This window comes from Oncorhynchus keta, chromosome 15 (genome assembly GCF_023373465.1).
Source record: "Oncorhynchus keta strain PuntledgeMale-10-30-2019 chromosome 15, Oket_V2, whole genome shotgun sequence".
In the NCBI taxonomy this organism is placed as follows: domain Eukaryota; kingdom Metazoa; phylum Chordata; class Actinopteri; order Salmoniformes; family Salmonidae; genus Oncorhynchus; species Oncorhynchus keta.
The window spans coordinates 8573413-8590578 of record NC_068435.1 but is presented as its reverse complement, the minus strand read 5'-3'; positions in this window follow the sequence as shown (position 1 = coordinate 8590578).

Genomic DNA, 17166 nt, shown 5'->3' with positions numbered 1-17166 from the left:
CAGAAGGACAACCATCTCTACAGCATTCCAAACATCAGGCCTTTATGGTAGGGTGGCCAGAAGGAGGCCACTCTTCAATAAAAGGCACATGAAAGCCTGCTTGTAGTTTGCCAAGAGACTCTCAGACCATGAGAAACAAGATTCTCTGGTCTGATGAAGGGTACCGGTACAGAGTCAATGTGGAGGCTATATACAGGGGGTACTGGTACTGAGTCAATGTGGAGGCTATATACAGCGGGTACCGGTACCGAGTCAATGTGCGGTCATTTGTAAAGTGACTATGCATAGATAATAAACAGCGAGTAGCAGCAGTATAAAAAGCAAACATACTTGATGTAGGTCTTTTACTGGTTAATTGATAAAATAGGACAATTCCCTTAATAAATGGGGCCCCATGTGAAGTTTTTTATACAGTAGACCTTGATAGAACGTTTTCTCAACTAACAATAAACTAACTGTTGGATATTCAATTTCATTTCTTGAATTTCACATAACATTGTTTTTTTGGACCGACTGAATTAAAACTCCCATCCTTGCTGCACAAGAATAATCTTATTTTGATTTCCAATTGAAATTCACGGTGGATGATTTTACTCGAATAGGGGCACAAAAAAAAACTTTAGACTTGACTAAACATTTTTTTTTAAGTTGAACCATTTATGTACTTATTGAATACCTAAACACCTCTACTCTAACCTTGAGCTTGAGTAATCTGACGAGGAAATATCATCAATCAGCTTCCGATTCGTTTGCCAAAGTTCATTATACATTGAATGCCAAAACACCCTATGGAGGTTTTATGAGTGATAAACACCCTATGGAGGTTTTATGAGTGATACCGAAAGAGACCTCCATCAAGTATGTTCATGAGGCAAGCCACCATATGGGCTCGGCTTAATGCGGCGGAACCCATCTGGACTGCATCCCATTATTACAACCATAACTCAAGAGAGCCAGAGAGAGAAGTAGAGGATATGAAGAGAGAAGTAGAGGATATGAAGAGAGAAGTAGAGGATATGAAGAGAGAAGTAGAGGATATGAAGAGAGAAGTAGAGGATATGAAGAGAGAAGTAGAGGATATGAAGAGAGAAGTAGAGGAAATTAAGAGAGAAGTAGAGGATATGAATAGAGAAGTAGAGGATATGAATAGAGAAGTAGAGGATATGAAGAGAGAAGTAGAGGATATGAAGAGAGAAGTAGAGGATATGAAGAGGGAAGTAGAGGATATGAAGAGATACGTAGAGGATATGAAGAGAGAAGTAGAGGATATGAAGAGGGAAGTAGAGGATATGAAGAGAGAAGTAGAGGATATGAAGAGATAAGTAGAGGATATGAAGAGAGAAGTAGAGGAAATTAAGAGAGAAGTAGAGGATATGAATAGAGAAGTAGAGGATATGAAGAGATAAGTAGAGGATATGAAGAGAGAAGTAGAGGATATGAAGAGAGAAGTAGAGGAAATTAAGAGAGAAGTAGAGGATATGAATAGAGAAGTAGAGGATATGAATAGAGAAGTAGAGGATATGAAGAGATAAGTAGAGGATATGAAGAGAGAAGTAGAGGATATGAATAGAGAAGTAGAGGATATGAATAGAGAAGTAGAGGATATGAATAGAGAAGTAGAGGATATGAAGAGAGAAGTAGAGGATATGAAGAGAGAAGTAGAGGATATGAAGAGATAAGTAGAGGATATGAAGAGAGAAGTAGAGGAAATTAAGAGAGAAGTAGAGGATATGAATAGAGAAGTAGAGGATATGAATAGAGAAGTAGAGGATATGAAGAGATAAGTAGAGGATATGAAGAGAGAAGTAGAGGATATGAAGAGATAAGTAGAGGATATGAAGAGAGAAGTAGAAGATATGAAGAGAGAAGTAGAGGATATGAAGAGAGAAGTAGAGGATATGAAGAGATAAGTAGAGGATATGAAGAGATAAGTAGAGGATATGAAGAGATAAGTAGAGGATATGAATGGAGAAGTAGAGGATATGAAGAGAGAAGTAGAGGATATGAAGAGAGAAGTAGAGGATATGAAGAGATAAGTAGAGGATATGAATGGAGAAGTAGAGGATATGAAGAGAGAAGTAGAGGATATTAAGAGAGAAGTGGAAGAAATGAAGAGAGAAGTAGAGGATATGAATAGAGAAGTAGAGGATATGAATAGAGAAGTACAAGATAATTCTGCGAAAGATAGACAAAAATTGAGGTAGCGCAGAAAGGGAGAAAGAATAAATGAAAGGGAGAGTGGAAAATAGAGAATGTGGCAGAGAGAGGAAGCCGGGAGGAGGGTTTGGAGGAGGAGTGAGAAGGTGGGATGGATATGCAGACAGAGTGCGAACACCATCAGTGTAGCTGTCTGGGCAGAGGTTAACCTGATTAAGGCTGTTAACGCTGCCGAATGGGGTGCTGGAGGAGATCATTACTCAAAGGGTGACAAACACAGACATCAACACATCAGCAGCAGGCAAAATCATATCTTTCTCTTTCTCTTTCTCTTTCTCTTTCTCTTTCTCTTTCTCTTTCTCTTTCTCTTTCTCTTTCTCTTTCTCTTTCTTTCTCTTTCTCTTTCTCTTTCTCTTTCTCTCTCTCTCTCTCTCTCTCTCTCTCTCTCCTTACTCTCTTTTTCCTTCTCTGTCCCCCTCTCTCTCTCTCCTTCCCTCTCGCTCTATGTCCCCCCCCTCTGTCTCTCTGTCCAATCACAGACACATTGTAGCTCTGATTAGCCCTCTTAGCCACAGCCATGCAGTCTGACTGAAGTCTGACCAAGGCTGCTAAAAACGGTTAAAAAACAATGGACAAATGGCTGAGAATCGATATTATTCTCTTTCCAAGTGTCAACCTAAAAGAACAATCAGGAAGTCTGCAACAGGTCTGTTTTTCCAACTCCACTCCTTCATATAAAAGCACTTCTGAGTTCCCATAGCAACAGTACGCTTGCTATTTTCTTCCTATGTGGCCAACCAGGTTTCACCTTATTGACTAATTTACATTAGTTCTGGGAGGTTATTCAACAAGTAAGAGTAGTTCAACCAAGTCACCTTCGCTGCACCCTCATGCAAAAAAGCTTTATCTTAAATACATGTACAGCTGCAGAGGTCTAAAGGATGATTAAATATGAGGACTTCTGACTTCTGTGAAGGCGCTCTGCTCTGGCTGGCCAATCCATCAGCAGGGTTTCTTCCAGTTCTATGCATTCCCATTCGGAATGAACGATGCGCCTTCATCCTCGACGAACAGGTCAATCTCTTCTCAAACTGCATTTACATGAAATGTTTGATCACTCCAGTCACTCCTTAACACGACCCGCCCCTCTGCGGGGCTACCAGCGCTGTATAACAATTGAGAGAATTGTTCCATGGCCTTGACACTGTTTATCGCAGATGGCAAGGTCAAGAAAACTTTAATATCACGCATTTTCTCAGTGCCGTGCTGAACCAAACCGTTATGTTCACATTGTCCTTTCCTCCTCAGTATCAACAGGTATCGTTGTTTCACACCAAGAGTTTTGTGAATATTCCTTTGACCAGCTATAATAAAATAAAAAGCCATGTTTCTACTTGTGATCCAGTCCCTTGTCACGCTAACAAATAAACCAAAAGTCATACTCATTTGCACATACAGTGGAAAACATGTCAAAATGTTTCGGTTACGTAAAACTGAAACGAGCGCTTCCTTTCGAACAAGTAAAAGTTGCTCCCTCCTTGTTTCAGTCCATTTTATTTCATTTGTTGCGTAATGAACTAACCCTGTTTTCAACTGGGTAGGTCTCTCCCGGGTGGGTCTGTCCCTGGTGGGTCTCTCTCGGGTGGGTCTCTCCCAGGTGGGTCCCTCCCTGGTGGGTCTCTCCCTGGTGGGTCTCTTCCGGGTGGATCTCTCCCGGGTAGGTCTCCCACTGGTGGGTCTCTTCCTAGTGGGTCCCTCCCTCGTGGGTCCCTCCCTGGTGGGTCTCTCCCTGGTGGGTCTCTCCCGGGTGGGTCCCTCCCTGGTGGGTCCCTCCCTCATGGGTCCCTCCCAAGTGGGTCTCTCCCGGGTGGGTCTCTCTCTGGTGGGTCTCTCCCTGGTGGGTCCCTCCCGGGTGGGTCTCTCCCTGGTGGGTCTTTCCCTGGTGGGTCTCTCTCTGGTGGGTCCCTCCTGGGTGGGTCTCTCCCTGGTGGGTCTTTCCCTGGTGGGTCTCTCCCTGGTGGGTCCCTCCCTCGTGGGTTCCTCCCTGGTGGGTCTCTCCCGGGTAGGGTCTCTCCTGGGTGGCTCCCTCCCTGGTGGGTCTCTCCTGGGTGGGTCTCTCCCGGGTGGGTCTCTCCCTGGTGGGTCTCTTCCTGGTGGGTCCCTCCCGGGTGGGTCTCTCCCAGGTGCGTCTCTCCCGGGTGGGTCTCTCATGGGTAGGTCTCTCCCGGGTGGGTCTCTCCCTGGTGGGTCTATCCCGGGTGAGTCTCTCCCGGGTGGGTCTCTCCCGGGTGGGTCTCTCACTGTCCACCATTTTGGAAAACACTGGTTCAACTCTATATATTTCATTCTAGAAACATGTTTGACTAGAACATCTCTAGAAGTTATAAAGTGGTTCACAGAGAGGTGTCTCTTTCTTTAAACGGATGACTGACATTCACCATCACAGTATGTCAATAGATTTCTAGAAATCCTCCCAGCGCTCGTCCCAGAGTATGGAAAACAGCAAGAGGGCGAGTGCAAATTAAATCACTTGTTAACAGTGACATGATGTCAGAACACAAATATCACATAACAAAGCAATTACAATTAAGTGGCCAAGACACACACACACACACACACACACACACACACACACACACACACACACACACACACACACACACACACACACACACACACACACACAGACACACACACACACACACACAGACACACACACACACACACACACACACACACACACACACACACACACACACACACACACACACACACACACACACACACACACACACACAGACAGACAGACAGACAGACAGACAGACAGACAGACAGACAGACAGACAGACAGACAGACAGACAGACAGACAGACAGACAGACAGACAGACAGACAGACAGACAGACACATGCTAATCTTGTCCATTGTGCTGATGCAGTATGAGTATTTTTTTTTTCCATTGAAAAAGGGAATATTTAACGATGACATGAAAAATGAAAAAGGGCTGAAATACACTGCATTCAATATCCAGGCAGCCCATTCCTTCATCCTTCATCCTGAAAGGAGATTTGGGAGAATGTAATCTTACGGCCATGGCGCTGACAATCAATGTCCTCACAATATTGAATCAGGGGTATATTTCCTTTGCACTAAATGTATTTCAATTGAAGAGGGTCGATACACATTCAATCCGAGACACACACAACAACAACAAAAACCTGTACGCTTCTACATTAAAAGATAGTCAACTGTGTGTGGGGGAAATACTAGGGCTTTAACCTTCTTCGAAACTTGCACACTCGGGAAAATGCAAAGCAAATGCCCTCAGTACCTAGATGCACATGAATGCCGCTGTAGATAGGTAAGGTAAGCTTTATCTTCATTCATAGTGGTCTATAAGTTATTGTTCTACTGCATAAAGGAGAACCACATCAACTGTAAGACTCTTTGGTTTTGCCATTTTCCGTGCTGAACCCTGTGAACAGTGTTTGATGACTGCATATACCATCAAGGTGGAGAGTGAAATGAAAATTGTCAGCTCATTGAAAAATGTATTTAATTTGATTAAAATATGTTAATGACATTTCTTAAAAACAGTACATTTTGTATTACATTTTCATGTAGCGTTTAAGTACCTGTTACTTGAAAGGAGAGATGAACACGTCAATAGAAACGATATGCATTTTCCATTTCTTACATGTTGTCATGTCTGATCATTTTCAACCACAGTTCGTCAAACCAAGATCAAAGTAAATCAACGTTTATTGGTTTCATACACAGATCTGCAGGTGTTGTAGCAATTGCAGGGAAATGCATGTGTTACTAGCTCCTACAGGTCAGTAGAATGTCTCAGTGGAGGCTTGTGGGAGGATATATAGGAGGACAGGCTCATTTTAATGGCTGGAATGGAATGAATGGAACGGTTTTAAACACATCAAATGTATGGAGAAAAAAAAACTAGACCACCTTTACTCCACACACAGAGACCCCTACAAAGCTCTCCCTCACTCTCCATTTGGCAAATCTGACCATAACTCTATCCTCCTGATTCTTGCTTACAAGCAAAAACTAAAACAAGAAGTACCAGTGACTCGCTCAATAAGGAAGTGGTCAGAGGACGCAGATGCAAAACCACAGAACTGTTTTGCTAGCACAGACTGGAATATGTTCCGGGATTCTTCCGATGGCATTGAGGAGCGCACCGCATCAGTGACTGGCTTCATCAATAAGTGCATCGATGACGTCGTCCCCACAGTGACCGTACATACCCCAAACAGAAGCCATGGATTACAGGCAACATCCACACTGAGCAGGGTACAGCTGGGTAGAGCTGGGTAGAGCTGGGTAGAGCTCGGTAGAGCAGGGTAGAGCTGGGTAGAGCTCGGTAGAGCAGGGTAGAGCTGGGTAGAGCTGGGTAGAGCAGGGTAGAGCTGGTTAGAGCTGGGTAGAGCTGGTTAGAGCTGGGTAGAGCAGGGTAGAGCTGCCGCTTTCAAGGATCCTAACGGACGCTTATAAGAAGTTTCACTATGTTCTCAGACGAACCATCAAACAGGCAAAGCGTCAATACAGGACTTGCTGCTTTTTGTTCTATGTTGCTCTGTCTGTATGCTATGTCTTGCTTGTCCTATGTTTTAACATTTAACATTTAAGTCATTTAGCAGACGCTAATAACCAGAGCGACTTACAAATTGGTGCATTCACCTTATGACATCCAGTGGAACAGCCACTTTACAATAGTGCATCTAAATCTTTTAAGGGGGGGGGGGGTGAGAAGGATTACTTTATCCTATCCTAGGTATTCCTTAAAGAGGTGGGGTTTCAGGTGTCTCCGGAAGGTGGTGATTGACTCCGCTGTCCTGGCGTCGTGAGGGAGTTTGTTCCACCATTGGGGGGCCAGAGCAGCGAACAGTTTTGACTGGGCTGAGCGGGAACTGTACTTCCTCAGTGGTAGGGAGGCGAGCAGGCCAGAGGTGGATGAACGCAGTGCCCTTGTTTGGGTGTAGGGCCTGATCAGAGCCTGGAGGTACTGAGGTGCCGTTCCCATCACAGCTCCGCATCAGTGACTGGCTTCATCAATAAGTGCATCGATGACGTCGTCCCCGCAGTGACCGTACATACCCCAAACAGAAGCCATGGATTACAGGCAACATCCACACTGAGCAGGGTACAGCTGGGTAGAGCTGGGTAGAGCTGGGTAGCGCTGGGTAGAGCTGGGTAGAGCAGGTTAGAGCTGGGTAGAGCTGGGTAGAGCAGGGTAGAGCTGGGTAGAGCTCGGTAGAGCAGGGTAGAGCTGGGTAGAGCTGGGTAGAGAAGGGTAGAGCTCGGTAGAGAAAGGTAGAGCTGGGTAGAGCTCGGTAGAGCAGGGTAGATCAGGGTAGAGCTGGGTAGAGAAGGGTAGAGCTCGGTAGAGCAAGGTAGAGCTGGGTAGAGCTCGGTAGAGCAGGGTAGAGCTGGGTAGAGCTCGGTAGAGCAGGGTAGAGCTGGGTAGAGCTGGGTAGAGCAGGGTAGAGCTGGGTAGAGCTGGGTAGAGCTGGGCAGAGCAGGGTAGAGCTGCCGCTTTCAAGGATCCTAACGGACGCTTATAAGAAGTTTCACTATGTTCTCAGACGAACCATCAAACAGGAAAAGCGTCAATACAGGACTAAGATTGAATCCTACTACACTGGCTCCGACACTCGTCAGATGTGGCAAGGCTTGCAAACTATTACGGAGGGAAGCACAACCGTGAGCTGCCCAGTGAAACAAGACTGCCAGACGAGCTAAATAACTTCTATGCTCACTTCGAGGTAAGCAACGCTGAAGCATGCATGAGAGTATCACCTGTTTCGGACGACTGTGTGATCACGCTCTCCGTACCCAATGTGAGTAAGACCTTTAAACAGGTCAACATTCACAAGGCCGCAGGGCCAGACGGATTACCAGGACATGTACACTGAGCATGCGCTGACCAACTGGCAAGTGTATTCACTGACATTTTCAACCTGTCCCTGACCGAGTCTGTAATACCAGCATGTTTCAAGCAGAACACCATAGCCCCTGTGCCCTAGAACACCAAGGTAACCTGCCTAAATGACAAACAACTCGTAGTACTCACATCTGTAAACATGAAGTGCTTTGAAAGGCCGGTCATGGTTAACATCAACACCGTTATCCCAGAAACCCTAGACCCACTCCAATTTGCACACTGCCCCAACAGATCAACAGATGATGCAATCTCTATTGCACTCCACACTGCCTTTTCCCACCTGGACAAAAGGAACACCTACACGAGAATGCTATTCATTGACTACAGCTCAGCGTTCAACACCATAGTGCCCTCAAAAGCTCATCACTAAATTATGGACCCTGGGACTAAACACCTCCATCTGCAACTGGATCCTGGACTTCATGACAGGCTGCCCTCAGGTGGTGAGGGTAGGTAACGACACATCTTCCAGGCTGATCCTCAACACTGGGGGACCTCAGGGGTACGTGCTTAGTCCCCTTCTGTACTCCCTGTTCACCCCTGACAGCATTGCCAAGCACGACTCCAACACCATCATTACGATTGCCGATGACACAACACTGACAACGATGAGACAGCCTATAGGGAGGATGTCAGAGACCTGGCAGTGTGGTGCCAGGATAACAACCTCTCCCTCGATGTGATCAAGACAAAGGATATTATTGTGGACTACAGAAAAAGGAGGACCGAGCAAGCTCCCATTCTCATTGACGGTGCTGTAGTGGAGCAGGTTGAGAGCTTCAAGTTCCTTGGTGTCCACATCACCAACAAACTATCATGGTCCAAACACACCAAGACAGTTGTGAAGAGGGCATGACAACACCTTTTCCCTCTCAGGAGACTGAAAAGATTTGGCATGTGTCCTCAGATCCTCAAAAAGTTATACTGCTGCACCATCAAGAGCATCCTAACTGGTTGCATCACCACCTGGTATGGCAACTGCTCGGCCTCCGACCGCAAGGCACTACAGAGGGTAGTGCGTATGGCCCAGTACATCACTGTGGCCAAGCTTCCTGCCATCCTGGACCTCTATACCAGGCGATGTCAGAGGAAGGCCCCAAAAATTGCCAAGGACTCCAGTCCCCTAGTCATAGACTGTTCTCTCTGCTACCAGATGGCAAGTGGTACTGGAGAGCCAAGTCTAGGTCAAAAAGGCTTCTTAAGAGCTTCAACCCCCAAGCCTTAAGACTCTTGGAACAGTTAAAGAAATGGTTACCCGGACTATTTGCATTGTCCCCACCCCACTCCCCATTTTTACGCTGCTTCTACTCTCTGTTTATTATCTGTGCAAAGTCACTTTACCTACATATACTTATTAAATGTACATATCTACCTTGACTAACCGGTGCCCCCTCACATTGACTCTGTACCGGAACTCCCTGTGATTAGCCTCCACATTGACTCTGTACCGGAACTCCCTGTGTTTAGCCTCCACATTGACTCTGTACCGGAACTCCCTGTGTTTAGCCTCCATATTGATTCTGTACCGGAACTCCCTGTGTTTAGCCTCCACATTGACTCTGTACCGGAACCCCCTGTGTTTAGCCTCCACATTGACTCTGTACCGGAACCCCCTGTGTTTAGCCTCCACATTGACTCTGTACCGGAACCCCCTGTGTTTAGCCTCCACATTGACTCTGTACCGGAACCCCCTGTGTTTAGTACCTCGAGCGTGGCTGAGGTGCACCCGTGACGGGCTCGGAGATTGCACAGCGGAGAAGGTACGGTGGGATTCGAGATGGTCAGTGATCTGTTTGTTGACTTGGCTTTCGAAGACCTTAGATAGGCAGGGCAGGATGGATATAGGTCTGTAACAGTTTGGGTCTGGGGTGTCTCCCCCTTTGAAGAGGGGGATGACCGCGGCAGCTTTCCAATCCTTGGGGATCTCAGACGATGTGAAAGAGAGGTCGAACAGGCTGGTATTAGGGGTTGCGACAATGGTGGCAGATAGTTTCAGAAATTGAGGGTCCAGATTGTCAAGCCCAGCTGATTTGTATGGGTCCAGGCCCGGGGGGGGTTGTTGGCTGAGGTTGGAGTAGCCAGGAGGAAGGCATGGCCAGCCGTTGAGTAATGCTTGTTGAAGTTTTCAATTATCATGGGTTTATCGGTGGTGACCTAGCCTCAGTGCAGTGGGCAGCCGGGAGGAGGTGCTCTTGTTCTCCATGGACTTTACAGTGTCCCATAACTTTTTGTAGTTAGAGCTACAGGATACAAATGTCTGCTTGAAAAAGCTGGCCTTCGCTTTCCTGACTGACTGCGTGTATTGGTTCCTGACTTCCCTGAACAGTTGCATATCGCGAGGACTATTCAATGCTATTGCAGTCCGCCACAGAATGTTTTTGTGCTGGTCAAGGGCAGTCAGGTCTGGAGTGAACCAAGGGCTATATATGTTCTTAGTTCTGCATTTTTTGAACGGAGCATGCTTATCTAAGATGGTGAGGAAGTTACTTTTAAAGAATGACCAGGCATCCTCAACTGACGGGATGAGGTCAATATCCTTCCAGGATACCCAGGCCAGGTCGATTAGAAAGGCCTGCTCGCAGAAGTGTTTTAGGGAGCGTTTGACAGTGATGAGGGGTGGTCGTTTGACCGCGGACCCGTAGCGGATACAGACAATGAGACAGTGATCGCTGAGATCCTGATTGCAGACAGCGGTGTATTTGGAGGGCCAGTTGGTCAGGATAATGTCTATGAGGGTGCCCATGTTTACAGGTTTAGGGTTGTACCTGGTGGGTTCCTTGATGATTTGTGTGAGACTGAGGGCATCTAGCTTAGATTGTAGGACTGCCGGGGTGTTAATCATATCCCAGTTTAGGTCACCTAACAGAACAAACTCTGAAGCTCGATGGGGGGCAATAAATTCACAAATGGTGTCCAGGGCACAGCTGGGAGCTGAGGGGGGTCGGTAGCAGGCGGCAACAGTGAGAGATTTATTTCTGGAGAGATTAATTTTTCAAATTAGATAACCACCCTTCAACCACTACCCCATCAATAACCACCCTCCAACCACCACCCCATCAATAACTGCCCCCTAAATCACCAACCCATCAATAACTGCCCCCCCAACCACCACCCATCAATAACTGCACCCCATCAATAACTGCCCCTCCCCCAATCACCACCCCATCAATAGCTGCCTCCCCAATCACCACCACAGAAGTAACCACCACCCCCATCACCACCACAGGAGTAACCGCCATCCCCATCACCACCCCAGGAGTAACCACCACACCCCATCACCACAGGAGTAACCGCCACCCCCATCACCACCACAAGAGTTACCACCACAAGAGTAACCACCACCCCCATCACCACCACAGGAGTAAACACCACACCCCATCACCACCACAGGAGTAACCACCACAGGAGTAACCACCACCCCCATCACCACTACAGGAGTCACTGCCACAGGAGTAACCACCACCCCCATCACCACCACAGGAGTAACCACCAACCCCCATCACCTCTACAGGAGTAACCACCACAGGAGTAACCACCACCCCCATCACCACCACAGGAGTAACCACCACCCCCATCACCACCACAGGAGTAACCACCACCCCCATCACCACCACAGGAGTAACCACCACCCCCATCACCACCACAGGAGTAACCACCACCCCCATCACCACCACAGGAGTAACCACCACCCCCATCACCACTACAGGAGTCACCGCCACAGGAGTAACCACCACCCCCATCACCACCACAGGAGTAACCACCAACCCCCATCACCTCTACAGGAGTAACCACCACAGGAGTAACCACCACCCCCATCACCACCACAGGAGTAACCACCACCCCCATCACCACTACAGGAGTAACCGTCACAGGAGTAACCACCACCCCCATCACCACCACAGGAGTAACCACCAACCCCCATCACCACTACAGGAGTAACCACCACAGGAGTAACCACCACCCGCATCACCACCACAGGAGTAACCACCACCCCCATCACCACCACAGGAGTAACCACCACCCCCATCACCACAGGAGTAACTGCCACAGGAGTAACCACCACCCCCATCACCACCACATGAGTAACCACCACAGGAGTAACCACCACCCCCATCACCACCACAGGAGTAACCATCACCCCATCACCACCACAGGAGTAACCACCACAGGAGTAACCACCACCCCCATCACCATCACAGGAGTCACCGCCACAGGAGTAACCACCACCCCCATCACCACCACAGGAGTAACCACCACCCCAATCACCATCACAGGAGTAACCATCACCCCCATCACCACCACAGGAGTAACCACCACAGGAGTAACCACCACCCCCATCACCACCACAGGAGTAACCACCACCCCCATCACCACCACAGGAGTAACCACCACCCCCATCACCACCACAGGAGTAACCACCACCCCCATCACCACCACAGGAGTAACCACCACCCCCATCACCACCACAGGAGTAACCACCACCCCCATCACCATCACAGCAGTAACCACCACCCCCATCACCACCACAGGAGTAACCACCACCCCCATCACCATCACAGGAGTAACCACCACAGGAGTAACCACCACCCCCATCACCACCACAGGAGTAACCACCACCCCCATCACCACCACAGGAGTAACCACCACAGGAGTAACCACCACCCCCATCACCACCACAGGAGTAACCATCACCCCCATCACCACCACAGGAGTAACCATCACCCCCATCACCACCACAGGAACTTGTGATGAGATAGAGAAGACAACTCTAAACCTTTAAACCCTCTGACAGGTTTCAGATGATTGAAGCACTATATTGGATTCCAGCTGAGTCATCCTACATTCTCTCCGAAAGTTTCTCAGCCCAAAAGGTAATTTGTGCTTGATTTGTGGACACAATACCAACCACATGGAGTGCACTCAACCCACCCCACTCCCGTGGTTAGAAGCCAGGGGCCTGCCAGGACTAATCTGCAGTAAATCAGATTGAGGTGCTGATAGCTCTGTGTGTCCCTGATTGCTCCCTGTACCCCTAGTAAGATTTGGGGGGCTCCTTCTGGCACTTTCCTCCCCAAGTCATGATTGGCTTGGAGACTCAAGGGGGTCTTTTGGAGCCCATCTGTTTTTCATATTGAGAGCAGACTTGGGGACAGAGGTGATATTACATTTGAAGTGATGAGGGCGGTTGATTCTGATTAAAGTTTAGTGTCTGGAGTCTCTGTCCGTCTGTCTGTCTCGAACCCCACAGTTGAGCCTCCTTTCAGTATTCTTATAGTAGAACTGGCCATCTTGTAATATTATGCACTGATCACTAGGCCAGAATATTACCTTTAAAAGACAAACACGATCTGGCTTTATAGCAAAGTCAGTGAGTTGTTTTCAGTATGTTTTCAACATAGGTCAATGCACTAGAGTACCCTCCTGTTGCCTAGGTGTAAAATGGCCATCACTTGTTTAATTATCGTTGCCTTTTTAATGAGTTTTTCCTAAGGCCCTTAGCCCAAATAATTTTATTTTTCTTAAAGCAATTTCATTTAATGTATGAAATCATATATCCAATTCTGCAAGAGAATCGATAGTGAAGCAAAAGTCACGGCTACATAGATTGACTGCTCAGGGGTAAATTGAGAAAAGGGAGGGTAAGGACTGAGGAGGGACATGCAGCCACCCAACATAATGACTAGCATGAATTGTTGTCATGAGATTGTGCTGGTGTTAGGTGTAATCAATAGTAGGCTATCACAGTGATGCTGAAAGAAATCAATACTAGTATATCAGAGTGATGCTGTAATCAATAGTAGCCTATCACAGTGATGCTGTAATCAATATGAGTATATCAGAGTGATGCTGGTGGTGTCTGGTGTAATCAATAGTAGTCTATCAGGGTGAGGCTGCAATCAATAGTAGTCTATCAGGGTGATGCTGTAATCAATAGTAGTCTATCAGAGTGATGCTGTAATCAATAGCAGTCTGTCAGAGTGATGCTGTAATCAATAGTAGTCTATCAGTGTGATGCTGTAATCAATAGTAGTCTATCAGGGTGATGCTGTAATCAGTAGCAGTCTATCAGAGTGATGGTGTCTGATGTAATCAGTAGTAGTCTATCAGGGTGATGGTATCTGATGTAATCAGTAGTAGTCTATCAGGGTGATGGTATCTGATGTAATCAGTAGTAGTCTATCAGAGTGATGGTGTAATCAATAGTAGTCTATCAGGGTGATGCTGTAACCAGTAGCAGTCTATCAGAGTGATGGTGTCTGATGTAATCAGTAGTAGTCTATCAGGGTGATGGTATCTGGTGTAATCAGTAGCAGTCTATCAGAGTGATGGTGTCTGATGTAATCAGTAGTAGTCTATCAGAGTGATGGTGTCTGATGTAATCAGTAGTAAATCAAATCAAATCAAATTTATTTATATAGCCCTTCGTACATCAGCTGATATCTCAAAGTGCTGTACAGAAACTCAGCCTAAAACCCCAAACAGCAAGCAATGCAGGTGTAGAAGCACGGTGGCTAGGAAAAACTCCCTAGAAAGGCCAAAACCTAGGAAGAAACCTAGAGAGGAACCAGGCTATGTGGGGTGGCCAGTCCTCTTCTGGCTGTGCCGGGTGGAGATTATAACAGAACATGGCCAAGATGTTCAAATGTTCATAAATGACCAGCATGGTTGAATAATAACAAGGCAGAACAGTTGAAACTGGAGCAGCAGCACAGTCAGGTGGACCGGGGACAGCAAGGAGTCATCATGTCAGGTAGTCCTGGGGCACGGTCCTAGGGCTCAGGTCCTCTGAGAGAGAGAAAGAAAGAGAGAATTAGAGAGAGCATATGTGGGGTGGCCCGTCCTCTTCTGGCTGTGCCGGGTGGAGATTATAACAGAACATGGCCAAGATGTTCAAATGTTCATAAATGACCAGCATGGTCGAATAATAGTAAGGCAGAACAGTTGAAACTGGAGCAGCAGCATGGCCAGGTGGACTGGGGACAGCAAGGAGTCATAATGTCAGGTAGTCCTGGGGCATGGTCCTAGGGCTCAGGTCCTCCGAGAGAGAGAAAGAAAGAAGGAGAGAATTAGAGAACGCACACTTAGATTCACACAGGACACCGAAAAGGACAGGAGAAGTACTCCAGATATAACAAACTGACCCTAGCTAGTAGTCTATCAGAGTGATGGTGTCTGATGTCATCAGTAGTAGTCTATCACAGTGATGGTGTAATCAATACTGGTATCAGAGTGACGCTGTAATCAATAGTAGTCTATCACAGTGATGGTGTAATCATTACTAGTATATCAGAGTGATGCTGTAATCAATAGTAGTCTATCAGGGTGATGCTGTAATCAGTAGCAGTCTATCAGAGTGATGGTGTCTGATATAATCAGTAGTAGTCTATCAGGGTGATGGTATCTGATGTAATCAGTAGCAGTCTATCAGAGTGATGGTGTCTGATGTAATCAGTAGTAGTCTATCAGGGTGATGCTGTAATCAGTAGCAGTCTATCAGAGTGATGGTGTCTGATATAATCAGTAGTAGTCTATCAGGGTGATGGTATCTGATGTAATCAGTAGCAGTCTATCAGAGTGATGGTGTCTGATGTAATCAGTAGCAGTCTATCAGAGTGATGGTGTCTGATGTAATCAGTAGTAGTCTATCAGAGTGATGGTGTCTGATGTAATCAGTAGCAGTCTATCAGAGTGATGGTATCTGATGTAATCAGTAGTAGTCTATCAGGGTGATGCTGTAATCAGTAGCAGTCTATCAGAGTGATGGTGTCTGATGTAATCAGTAGCAGTCTATCAGAGTGATGGTGTCTGATGTAATCAGTAGTAGTCTATCAGAGTGATGGTGTCTGATGTAATCAGTAGTAGTCTATCAGAGTGATGGTGTCTGATGTAATCAATAGTAGTCTATCAGAGTGATGGTGTCTGATGTAATCAGTAGTAGTCTATCAGAGTGATGGTGTCTGATGTAATCAGTAGTAGTCTATCAGAGTGATGGTGTCTGATGTAATCAATAGTAGTCTATCAGAGTGATGGTGTCTGATGTAATCAATAGTAGTCTATCAGAGTGATGGTGTCTGCTGTAATCAATGTATTTTTTTAAATAAATATAGTACTTTTTTCAGTTAGTATGCGAGGCAGTGACTGTGAGTAGGAAAGAATCTACCATTATCTAAAATAATAGTTTCATCTCAAGACAAATAATAATAATAATAATAATAATAGTTATTCACTGGTGTTGTTTTGAACAATTGTATCTCCTATGTCGAGGTTGATTGCAATCATGGTCTGTTGTGAGGCACAAAACACAAACATGTCATAGCAATCAACTCACCACAGCAGCAACGATTACATTTGCAGTCAGAGATTTTTTATTTTACCTTTATTTAACTAGGCAAGTCAGTTAAGAACAAATTCTTATTTTCAATGACGGCCTAGGAACAGTGGGTTAACTGCCTGTTCAGGGGCAGAACGACAGATTTGTACCTTGTCAAGCTCAGGGGTTTGTCAGCTCGGGGGTTTGAACTCACAACCTTCTGGTTACTAGTCCAACACTCTAACCACTCTAACCACTAGGCTAACCTGCCACCCCATAAAAAACAGTAGATAAAAAAACAAAGGCTACTGTATCCATGAGGTTAGGCCTATGAACTAGGTTATTCTACATCTGTGTGTTCATTTGCAGATCTGGTTTTCTTTTAAGCTATTATTGAGATGATTTGTGTGTAAGCCAATAGCCCTCTACAAAATCAAATCAAATGTATTTGTCACATACACATGGTTAGCAGATGTTAATGCGAGTGTAGCGAAATGCTTGTGCTTCTAGTTCCGACAATGCAGTAATAACCAAAACATATTTTACCATTTATAAATCACTTACTGCTCATGCTTCCGGCAAACTGTTTTGAGTCTTCACCCATGGATGCAATGAAATACTGTATGCACACCCAGGTCACCCGTGAAACAAGTATTCAATGTCCATCCATGTCTGAGGATGTCGGGAGATGATGTGGAAACCGGCCACTAGGGGCAGCAGTGAGCGCTGCTACC